The sequence below is a fragment of the Vombatus ursinus genome, unplaced genomic scaffold, assembly GCF_900497805.2.
Source record: "Vombatus ursinus unplaced genomic scaffold, bare-nosed wombat genome assembly UNPS02000577.1, whole genome shotgun sequence".
Classification (NCBI taxonomy): Eukaryota; Metazoa; Chordata; class Mammalia; order Diprotodontia; family Vombatidae; genus Vombatus; species Vombatus ursinus.
In genome coordinates this window covers 12,913,998-12,926,865 of record NW_020940355.1, presented here as the reverse complement: position 1 = coordinate 12,926,865, position 12,868 = coordinate 12,913,998, and positions in this window count along the sequence as shown.

The window sequence follows — 12,868 nt, the reverse complement described above, 5'->3', positions numbered from 1 at the left end:
ATCTTTGTATTGTTCTCAATGTTCCATCTCCTGTTTACTTTTTGGGTCATTCACCAAATTCTGAGTCTACCTCAACAGATCATCTAACCTACATTTCCCCATCTTATTCAAAAGGAAAAACTGGCATATTCTTTGCTGAGATCATTGCCTATACATTCTCCTGATTTACCCAAACAGATTTTGTTGTTATTCAACCGTGTTTGACTTTTTGTGACCCCATTTTGGGGGTTTTTGTGGCAAAGATACTGGAGTGGTTTGCTGTTTTCTTCTCCAGTTCATTTTACAGATGAGGAAACTGAGGCAAACAGAGTTAAGTGACTTGCCCAAGGTCACACAGCTAGTAAATGTCTGAGTCCGGATTTGAACTCATGGAAGATGAATCTTCCTGAATCCAAGCCCAATGCCACTGTACCACCTACCTGCCCACTAGCATAGCTCTGCTGTCAGAAAAGGAAATGGGGTTAGTGTGACATGACTTATTCCTTTCCAGTCTTCTATTTTTCCCCTCCACACACTTCACATTAGCTTCCTTGTCAAACATGACACTCCCTCTCCGGTCTCATTGCCTTGGCAATAGCTCCTGTGCCTGCAATGCTCTCCCTCCTCACTTTTAGCTCTTAAAATCCCTGGTTTCTTTCAAGATTGTTCATTTCTCCCTTTTGGCAAGAGTCCTTTCCTGGTCCTGACCCACCTGCTGATGCCTTCCTCTTCAAGGTGACTTTGTATCTACTTTGTAAGTATCTTGTATATAGCTGTATATGTACATGTTGTTGCCTCCATTCATATGTTAGGTTCTAGAGGGCAGGAACTATTTCCCTTTATATATCTAGCATTTAACAACAGCATCTGGCCTATGGTAGATGTTTAATGAATGTTTATTGATTAATTGATTGGTTTTAAAACCAATTTAGCAATCAATTTAGCAACTGATAGGTTTTTACAACAGTGGCAAGGTCAAAGTGTAAGTAAATGTTTGTTAAAACATTTGAAATAAAGTAGTGACCCATACCAATAGAAAAAAAAAAAGCTAAGGCCGTACCTTCTGCTTTGTTTTTATACTCACCTCTGGGCATTAATAGACAAAGATTAGCTTTTGAAGTACAGAAGTGGAGACCTTGAGAAAGCACTTGTCAGAGGTCAGGAATTATGCTCTGAATATTCAGGCCAAGAATTGAAGGGACTTAAAGAAAAAGGAAAAGGTACGAAACAACCAGTCTGAGTTTGAGATAGGGAATCAAAAAGAAAGCTTGTCAAGCAGCATTAAGGGCCCAGCTGAGATTTATGCATCATAAATTTGTAATGGGTGAAATCAGTCTAAGTTTGTGGTTTTCTCCAGACACATTCAACAGCCTGGGTATAGTATAGGAACTAAGAAATCATATGGTGGAGGTTACCCAAAGTTGAAGTTAATTTAGTAGGTTAGGAATAGCAGAAAGTCAGCAGAGTGAAGGATTTTGTAGTGATGCTCCTTCGTAACTCTGTAGAAAGTTATCGGTCACTCTCTTCTCTTCCCCAATGAGAAAATTCCAGCTCCAAGAACCCATGAGCCTATCGCTAATTGTTCACTTGAGTAAGATGAACTGCCTTTCCTTTATATAAATGCCCTATTTGAGAAATCAGCTAGTTGTCTATGAAATGAGATATAGATACATAAATAATCAGCTAACAAACATTTATTAAGCATTTACATATTATGTAAAGAAAAGCAGGGGCAGCTAGGTGGCGCAGTCACCTGCCCTGAAGTCAGGAGGACCTCAGTTCAAATCCGGCCTCAGACCAAACACTTGACACGTACTAGCTGTGTGACCTTGGGCAAGTCACATAGCCCCGACTGTCTCACTTAAAAAAAAAAAGAAAGAAAAAGAAAAGAAAAGAAAAGCAAAAACTTCATCCCTGATCGTAAGGAGCTCACATTCTAATGAGTGTAACCATATGCAAATAGCTCTGTACATACACAATACTTCTAGAGTAAATGAAAAGTAATCTCATAGGGAAAGATAGAAGAAGGGGAAAGGACTTCTGTAGATGGTAGGATGTGAACCTGTGTATAGAAAGAAAGAAACATTCATTAAGAGCCTACTAGGCATTAGGCACTATGTTAAGGGCTTTACAAATATTATCTCATTTGATTTTCACAACAATACTGAGGGGTAAGTGCTATTATGATCCCCATATATAAATGAGGAAACTGAGGCGGAAAGAGAGGCTAAGTGATTTTCCCAGGGTCACACAGCTAGTAATTGTCTGAGACTCAGATACTCTTGTCTCTAGCCTAGGTCTCTATCTACTGCACCATCTACTAAGGGAAGGTAGGAGTTGAACAAGAATTCCAGGCATGGGGAAGGACCAAAGATATGAGATGATACATGAGTATTATGTATGGAAAAAGTATCAAGTGGCCAGTATAGATGGACCATAGATTGTGTGAAGGGGAATAAAATGCAAAAAGACTGGAAAGAAAAGAATGAATCAGGTTGTGGAGGGCTTTAAATGTGAAACGAGATTTATTATAGATAGTTAGATAGATAGATAGATAGATAGATAGATAGATAGATAGAGATAAAGACTCCTATTTTTGAAATCTATTTCTCCATATCTGCCCTTAAATCTACTACTTAATCTAATTGCTGATAAATAGATAACTTGATATTCCTTATTAATGTTTCAAATTTGACAGCAAACTCAATAACTATTTCCACAAACGTCAGCAACAGAGATTACATGAATAAAAATGTTCATGACAAATGATAACACCTTTCACTTAGCATACATGGAAACCACAGCATGCAACAACAATAACAGTTAAATAAACCATAATTTAAGGTACTAAAATTCAAAGGAGCCAAGGGAAAAAGGAGAAAGGGACAAAGTCAATAAAGTGACTAGATGGAAAAAATGGATGTGGTGGACAGCAATGTATCTCTGTCCTCAGAGTCATTCTTTTATATTTCCTCATTCATTCATTAAATAAATATTTATTGTGTACTTATCAAATGCAAGGCACTATGCATGAGGATCAAATTCAGAAGATATCAAAATGAATATACGCTTAATACCAAATAATACCTTGACCCTAGAGTACCATGTTCATACACTGAGACTGACTCACTGCTCTATCCAATGAAGATAAGGTTGTGATTAATTCACAGAGCAAAATACTCCCGAAAAAAATGTTTTCCCACCTTTGATATCATTTTGCAAATGGCTAATCTTGCAGTAAAATATAAATCTAGTACAATGTCAATAAGAACCATGAACTTTCCTAGCTGAGGAGCTATGACTAAGTGAACTAGGTATAAGAGTAAAATCAAACAATTAGGTAATGGACCAATCCAGAATATAAGTATATCAAAAGTGTAATATAGTCAAAAGAGGTCTAGACAAAATGGAATGTAAGTTCCTCAAGGGCATTTTTGTTCTTATCTCTAGCACCTGGCTATAGGCATCTTGGCATAATGAAAAGAGAGCTGAACTTGGTATCCAAAAAACTGGATTTACCACGGGCAGGTTATAAGCACTTGGGGCCCCTGGCATCTCTCTAAGACTCTAAGATTCAGATAAGTTACTACTTTGCAGTGGAGTAGGAAAAACTTTTCCATGCTGGAAATTCTTTATATTTATGAAATTACAGGTCTATACTGACCCTCCCCCCCCAAAAAAAATCACCAGCACCTGCTACAGTTTCAATAAATATTTGTTGAATAAATAGTTGAATAAGTGATTAACTTAGAATCAGGATCCATGGGCCCTAGGCTCAGTTCTGTCACTAACTAGCCATGAAATCTTAGAGTCATTGATTCTGAGTTGGAAAGGGCTTTCAAGACTATCTAGACCAACCTCATTCTTACAGATGAAGAAAGTGAGGCTCAGAGGTGTTAACTGACTTGCACAATGCTGGTACATAGTAAACACTTAATAAATGATTGTTGATTGATTGGTTGCCCATGACATATAGCTAGCAAGTGTCAGAGGCGGGGTTTGAACTCAGGTCTTCCTGACTTGAAGTCCAACTCTGGTTTATCTTTTAAAAAAAAGTTTTATCTATGTTTTTGTTTCCACATTGCAATCATCTCCAAACTAATTTTCCCTTGTGACAAAGAAAAAAAATTAAGCAAAAAAATTACATAGAAAACTTGTATAACAATTTCCTAGTAGTCTCCCACCACTGTGCTGTGAGGAAGGATAAATGTTTCATTACTTCTTCCCTAGAACCTTCACTGATTTTTCTATTATTCAGAGTTCATCTTCCTTTTAGTGATCTTTCTATTTCTATTGCTATGGTCACTACATACATTATTCTCCTGACTCTACTTATTTCATTCTGCATCAATTAATTCTCACATTTCTCAGTGCTCTTCATATTTATCTTTTCTTATTGCACATTAAAATTCCATTTCATTCATACACCATAGAGTTCTCAGCCTTTCCCCAAAAATGGGTACTTTCTTTGTATTTGTTCTTTGCTACTACAAAAAAATGGTGATTTCACTATTTTGGTATGTATTGGACTTTTGTTTTGGTCATATTTCCTTTGGGCATGTGATTAGCAGCTCAAAGAGTATGGACAATTAAGTTGTTTTTACTGCATAATTCCAACATGAAATCCTGAAAAGTTGGACTACTTTATAGTTCTACCTACAGTGCATCAATGTAACTGTCTTCCCACAGCCTCCCCATCATTGACTATTTCCACTTTTTTTCATCCTTGCTAATTTGCATGGAATGAGATAAAATCTCTTTGGTTTTATCTTCCCCAATTAAACTGCAAGTAGTAATGCTAAGCTAAACCTACTCTCACCTGGCCACCATGGCTGCTAGAATGCATGTAACTGAATATCAATTGGAAGCATAATTTATACCAACCAGAAACACAAAACCTAAACTAAAATCTTCTAGATCCCATATACACTGAACCATGAAATCCTTCTTGTGAGTTAAAAAATAGATCTATGGTCCAAGTTCTTATTCTCCTCTTGCTGTCATGATGTTATCCCAGGAAACAAATGTCCTCTTGATCTCTCAAACTATATCCTCTTGGAATAGCTTTGATCAAGTCTGCCTTTCTGTGATTTCAGATGAAATGGGAAAGAAAAGAAGATTTTAAAAAAAGACTAATCTTTTCGACCTTCAAAGGAGGAATGTCTGCAGCAAAGAGCAGTTTGTTGATGTAACACCAAGGGAAGAAACTTACATGTACGCACAATCCCACATAGTAATTTAGGTTGACAATAGACATAGATATTATTTGCATAACATACTATCATGTACTATACTAATTATATTATGTTGATTATATATAATTGATATATTACTTTAATGTTTTATATTGTTGTCTTATATATTATATTGTATATTATATACACATACACATATGTGTCATATATTATATACATATATGTGTAACATATACATACATATGTTATACATTGTATATTATAATATATTGATTCATAAGAAGGGCTTCACAGTTCAATGTATGGGATCTAGAAGATTTTAATTTGGCTTTTCTGTTTCTAGTGGGTATAAGTATATAATATATTATATTATATTTTGATAATGTATTTTATATATATAGTCTTCCAAGCAGACTAAGTGAATTTTCTACTGGTAGGTTCAATTTAATCGACTTACAGCAATGCTTTCAGGGAACACCCAACTACTTACATCTATATTAATATAATAGCAATATTCATAATAATTAATTAATCAGGCCCTTAAGGCCTCAAGTGTCTGAATACATAATTAAATTGCAATTACAATGACAAACAGATCACATGAGAGAAATAAGAACAAATTAAAACTATGATAAATGCTAATGAGAAAAAGTCTTTTGTTGGGATGCAATTCTAAGGAGAGATGAGATCTACTTCACAATCCAAAATCAAGTCCCAATATCAGTGTCCTGTGGTCTTAAGGTGAAGATATAATTCTGTGTACTATGAAAATACAGAAACATGCACATAACATACTTCATTGAATTCATCATTTCATTCATGGTAATGTTGGTGTTGTAATACTCTCTCCAGGAATGCAAATCACATGCCTTCTCATTCTAGGCTCATAGATCTAGAACTATAAAGAACCTTAAAAGATCATTCATTTTACAGATGAGGAAACTGAGATCAGAAAACTTAAATTCACAAAATCAGAATCACAAAGCCAGGTTCTATATTTCCAATTCCAGAGTACCACAGTACTATTGTATGTAATACATGTGTCCACTCCCTACCATAAGTCCACCATAGAGTATTTCCCCAATTTGCTAAAAGGAATTCCCTTAGGTCTTTGAACATTTGTGAATATTAGTACAATGCTCTCATTGTCTATGTATATACCCTTTCCTTTCACTGTATGAGTGACCCACCATCTCTTTTGGTCAAATGTTTCCAGGATGACACCTTATGCCATTTCTTACTTGAAGTCATCATTAATAATACATCACCACCCACCTATACCATACATCTCTATACCATCCAGTGGGTTGTCCATAATTTTGATTCTTCAGAGATTGTGGTCTGTATAACACAGTCAAGTATAATCATGAAAGAATTGTAAATATATAGGAATATAGATTTAAAGCTAGTAGGAACTTTAGAGGTCAGTGAGTTCAACTCATTTTACAGATGAAGAAACTGAGGCTGAAAGAAGTTAACTGAGTTACCCAGAGTCATACAACTATGTGTCTGAGACAGAAATTAACCTGGATCTTATAACTGCAAGGCTACGGCACTTTGCATTATGCGACTTGGAACATAGAAGTGTTAATAAATTCTCAATTAATCAATAAGCCTTTATTAAGTTCAAGGTAGCTGATCTAAGTGCAAGGAATAGAAAGCTTAAAAAAGTATTAAGAAGGAAAGAGTCCTTGCCATCAGGGAGCTTATATTCCAGTTTAAGACTTACAAAACAATTTCCCATCACAACCCTATGAGATAGTATAACTAATATCCCATTTTAGATAAACAGATTCAGATAGTTTAATTGCCTCATCTATGGCCATTATTGCTGGAAATCTAAACCTAGATTTGGACCCAAGTTTCCAGACTCCAAATTCAGAACTTTTCCCACTGAATCATGCTTCTTATCCATCCTAATCCATAATAGGGAAATGAATGCATGCATGAATGAAATATTTATTCGCATTTACTATCTGCGAAGCACTATGCTAAGTTCTAGAAACACAAGTAGAAAACTAAATCGGTCTCTGTTCTCAAGGAGCTCCCATTCTAATGAGGGAGACAACACGGAAGGTTTCAGCTGCAAGTTGGAGGGAAAGATAGCATAGTTCTTACAGTGTACTGGTGAAACAAATGGTAATGCCTATTCTTTAATGTCATTCCCACTGATAAAAATCCTATCAGTTTCTGATGCTGAATCATTTAAAGTACAAAGGACTTTGGTGACAAGAACTTTCTTTTTGGTCTTCAATAGATGTAACTGTAGTATCTACAGAAGCAGTTGACAGGCTGCATCTCCACAGGGGTTGCTTGCCAGGATGATGGCTGCAGACATTGAGTTGGAAGCATTGATATTCCAAAGGATCTTGGGTCAGGGCCCTGGGCTTTCTATCAGAGTCTGAGGGAAGATGACAGTAAAGTAGTAACTTCCCTGGTGCATGCTGCCTCCTGTTTCTTCCTCAGGGTACCTTGTTGCTTCAGCCAGACTGGCTCACCTCCCCTGTGGATGGAGTTGGTTGGTAACTGGTGGGAATGGCAGAGCTCTTCTCCACGGAGATAGCTCCCCATATGGTGACTGTGACAGCTGAGCTGGAAACAGGATCAGCGGGGTGGAGGGGTGCTACTTCTCCCTGGGTTCCTGTGACTACCTCACTGTGGCAGTTGGTAGTGATGTGGGCCCCTTCTCCACAAAGATTTCTCCCCTCTATGGTGGCTGCAGGGCCAAGGCTAGAAATAGGACTGGTGGCTTGGGGGACACTGCTATTCTCAAAGCTCTTGAGTTATTGGACTGGGCTGTCTCCATCAGGGTCCAAGCAGAGATCATGGTCAATGTGATTGTGGTGGTTTGAACAGGCTTGGCACATGCTGCCTCTTCCCTCCCCTTCAGGGGGCCCTGTTGCTTCAACTAATGTAAACTTTCTTCATCATGAAATTTCTACCAGCCCTGGTCCAAGCAAATGTCTCTGGTACATCACCAGTAATGCAAAAAGCACAACTCCGACAAAAATAAAAACATATGTACTCACATTATGTCTATTTGAGATTACAGAAATTGAATAGTATTTAGTCAGGACTATTTCATTTAAGGGAACCAACTGCCATTGCTCAAAGCCATTGGGAATAAGCATTGTTTAATTTATCTTTAGGTTGTGGAAAAAAGTAAGCATGCATTAATGTCCTAGACAGCTGTATTCCTAATCTAACTTTAAAGAAACAATATCTGAAATGAGGCAGTGGGTGGGGTGGAGAAAAGAGGCAATGAAAGGAAAAAGGAGAAACATAATAATGTTCTTACAAGTTCAGCATTTGTAGATATTTATTTTAAACCTACTAAGAAAGCACAAAGAAAGTCACAGATTGGTTTTTATTGTCCTTAGCATCTTAAAGTGGTGAGGATTTCAGAGATAATGGCTGGGGGTTTGGAAAAGGAGTAGATCAACCACAGTTGGACACACCAAAACTTGACTGTAGCATAGTGATGTCATTTTGGTCCTCTTCGAGAATGAAGGACAACAACCAACCAATTTATGTAACTTGGCTCTAGTCTAGGGGGCAGATTTGTAAAATAGGGACCACATTCATAGCAATTCTGCACTTAGGTGGGTAGTTAATAAATGGTTCATACTTATGCTCCCATTTAGACAGCACAATTCTGTAACAATGGTTTGGGGGTTGGGCTCCCAGCCGTGTTCTAGCAAAGGTTCAAAGTGCCCTCGTACAGAAAACGAAGAAACACAGAGCAACACAAAGAACAAACAAAAGTAAGGCTAGGGCAGGATAGGGCCTACCTGTTTCTCTCTCTCAGCCAGCTTGTTTCTCTCAGAGCTCCTGCTACTGGGGCATGTGCCTGCTATAAATCATTTCCCTTTCCTGGCTTCCTTTATGTCTCAACTAAAATGCCATCTTTGATAGGAAGCCTTTCCCAACCCCTCTTAATTCTAGTGTCTTCTCTCTGTTGTTTCCTATTTATCCTATATGTATAAAACTTGCTAGATAGACAGACAGACAGACACAGGCAGGTAGATAGATAGATAGATAGATAGATAGATAGATAGATAGATAGATGGATGGATGGATATGTACATACATAAATAGATATATGGACACATAAATACATAGATCCATAGATAGATCATTCATCTCAGCAATTAGCACAGTGCCTGGCACATAGTAGGTATTTAATAAATGTTTATTGATTGATTGATCTTAAAAAGGAGAACTGCAGAAGTGACAGACACCGGCTTCTGTCCTAGTCATGATACTGATTATGGGATGGCTACCACCTTTCCCTTCTCTCCTTGTTTTCCTCCAGTTCCCTAAAACTCTACCATCACCCTGCATGAAAAACCCTCTTTGCCACCCTCCTCCTCCATACCTCTTGCAAACCTCTGCACCCCATACCCTCCCAAACTAGAGAGAACTAAAAATCAAAGCAGATCTTGTGCCCAGCCAACCTCTTTTCATGGTTGTTGCACTTTAAAAAATTATATTCTCATAGAATCCCATAACGTACCCCAACAAGCAAATTATTATTTAAAAGATTATCCCTTATGCCCATAAATGCTTTAGCAGAATTCCCCTAGCATGGAAGAATTTGCTGACTTCTCACAATTTTAGCCAAAACTGAGTTGAAGCATGTGATTGAAGTGGGGAAAGACACTGGGGAAGCAAAAATTCTATGGCGAGTGAAATTTGAACACACCGAGGATTGTTCAGTAGAGTTTGGTAAACTTGATGTATTTTAAAAATTGAATCTCTTGTTCCAGATTTTGGTTATGTGGGGAGAGCTCTGATGGGCAGCTACATAGCACTGGATACAGAGTCATGTCTGGAGTCAGGAAGACCTGAATTCAAATCTGGGCTCAAACTCTAACTGTGTGACCCTGGTCAAGTCACTTAATCCTACCTGCCTCAATGTCTTCATCTGTAAAATGAGCTGGAGAATGAAATAGCAAACCACTCCAATATCTTTGGCAAAAAAAACCCCAAAAAAACCCAAATGGAGTCACTAAGAGTCAGACACAACTGAAACAACTGAACAACAACAACTCCATAGAGATTGTGAGCTCCTCCATTAGACTGTGATCATCTCAAGGGCAAGAACTGTCTCTTGTGTTTTTTTTATCCCCAGTGCTTAGCACTGTGCCTGGCACATAGTAAGTGCTTAATAAAATGCTTATTGACTGACTGATCATGTCTCAGCATTGGACAAGATAAATTTGGCTCAGGTCATTATGAATTGGTGCTATTCCTCTCTATTGGCCTTACAAAAGAGAGTGGATAAATTTGTTGGAGTTAGTCGAAAAAAACTAGAAAGAGTTTAGCACAGATCAGAGACCTGAGAGCAGACTTGGGTGACTGAGGTGGGGAGAGAATAAAGTCTGCCATTCTGCATACCCTACCAGACTCCCCTCAGACTCAGGGATTGCAGTTGTGGGTAAGAGAACCAAGTGGTTGAATAGTAGAAGTGCCTGAACCCCAATGACCTGAAAGGTCAATAGCATTACAGTGATACCCTATAAGTAATACCATAAGGATTCCGACTCTCCCAATAGAGAGGCAACCTCACATTCTCTAACTTTCCACCTCAGTGACTCTACAATCTACCAACTCTATACTAATGAATTACCTTAAAGACTTGGGTTTCCTCTCAAAGGAAACAAAGCTAAGACCACTTTCCATTGGGTATGCATAGTCCAAATAACTCATTTTAATATTGTACAGCAAAATCCAGGTCTTGCATTATGGTCCAGGAAGTCTTAATGTTCCTCTGCAAAGCTGAGGTTTTAGGAAATCTCATTCATCTTCTATAAGGCTAGAGTTCAGGACTTCTGGCTACTTAGCTAGTTTATTTCCCCTCTCTACACTTGCCATCCACTGGACTAAGAGGCTCTATCTGTTGCCTCCCAACACTTCCATCTCTGGGACTGAGATATGGCCAAGAGATCAGGGGGATCTCTCTGGGGTGGAATTAGTATTGAGATCTGGAAGGAACCCAAGCAATCATCTAGGTCTGGAACCCTCATTTTATGGATGAAGAAACTAAAGTTCAAAGGGGAAAGTGACTAAGAGAGATCACACACATAGGTAGTAGTAAGAAGTAGAACCAGAATCAGAATCCAGGTCCTCTGACTTAAAATTCGTTATTCTTTCCATTGTAGCACACTGCTTCTATTTAGTGCTGTGGTAATGAGATCTTGTTTCTTGATAAAATTCAGTCATTTCTGTTGTAAATTTTAGGCAAAAAACTACATAAATCTTAATTCACTTCTAGGCCCCTGGATTTATTCACTTGTTAGGTAGGTCTCACACACTATTGCTAAACAGATTGATAAGAACCAATTATTAACTATGGAAATTACCTGAAGACCCAAAGTACACCTCTCTTGGACTAATTATTATAATAGTCTCCTAAATTACCCCCTTCCTTATAATCTTTCCCCTCCCCAATCCATCTTCCATTTAGTTCACAAAATAAACTTCCCAAGGCTCAGGTCTGGCCATGTCACTTTCCTGCTGAGAAATTTCCAATGGGCTCTTCCTCACATGACATTCTGTCTCATATTTCCATGCTTTTCATTAACTGTATTTCATGACTAGAATGTTCTTCCTCCTCACCTCCACCTCTTTATAATCTCTGGTTTCCTTCAAAACTTGGCTCAAAGGCTTTTTAAAAGAGGCTTTTCTCAGTCACCCAGCTGCTAGAGCCTTCCCTTCTAAGATTCTGTCTCTCTGTCTCCCCCCCCATATAGATGTATATATGTATATGTATGATAGATACATATATAGCTATATGTATATTATATATAAAACATTAAAATTATACAAAATAATGGATTGTATATAAATATAGAAAATTATACAAATATATAATTATATATTGTAGAATTTTATTCTATATTAATATTATATATAAAATGAGTATATGTATAACAAATATATAATAGATGGATAGATAGATAGATAAAGTATCTATTTACATGTTATCTCATCCCTTTGGAATGTAAGCTCCTTGAAGGCAGCAATTCTTTTTTGCTTTTCTTTCTATCATCAGTGCTTATCACTGGACCTGACACATAGTAAGAGCTTAATAAATGTTTGTTGATTATTTGATTGTTTGGCTTCCCATTGTCTATAGAACAAAACACAGACTCCTAAACCTTGGTTTGATTCCTCTCCACAATCTGGCTTCCACCTAGTAACTACTCTTCATAAACTACATTCTAGCCCCATTGAACTACTAGCCATACCCCAAACTTGATACTCCATCCCTTGCTTCCGTTCATTCACATAAGCCAATCTAAGTTTGGAATACATTTTCTCCTTATATCCTCCCCCTCTCTACCATTAACACCCCTTCCCCCTCAAAAATTCTTATCTTTCTTCAAAACCCAACTCAGGTGCCACCTTTACTAATCTTCATTTTCTATGTTGATTCTCAATTTTCATTCCCTTTGCTCTCCCTTTCCCTCTTATTCTCCTTCCCTGCATATCTCCTCTCCTATTCTCCTCTCCCTTTCTTCTACTCTTTTCTCTTCCTCTCTCCTCTTGCTCTCCCTTTTCTTCTCCCTTTCCCCCTCCTTTTCTACTTTCCTCTCCCTCTCTTCTACTCTCTACCCCAACTTTTTTCCCCCTCTGCTCTTCCTCCCCCCTTTCTCTCTTTTCTCCCCTCCTCCTCTCCCTTTCCCTCC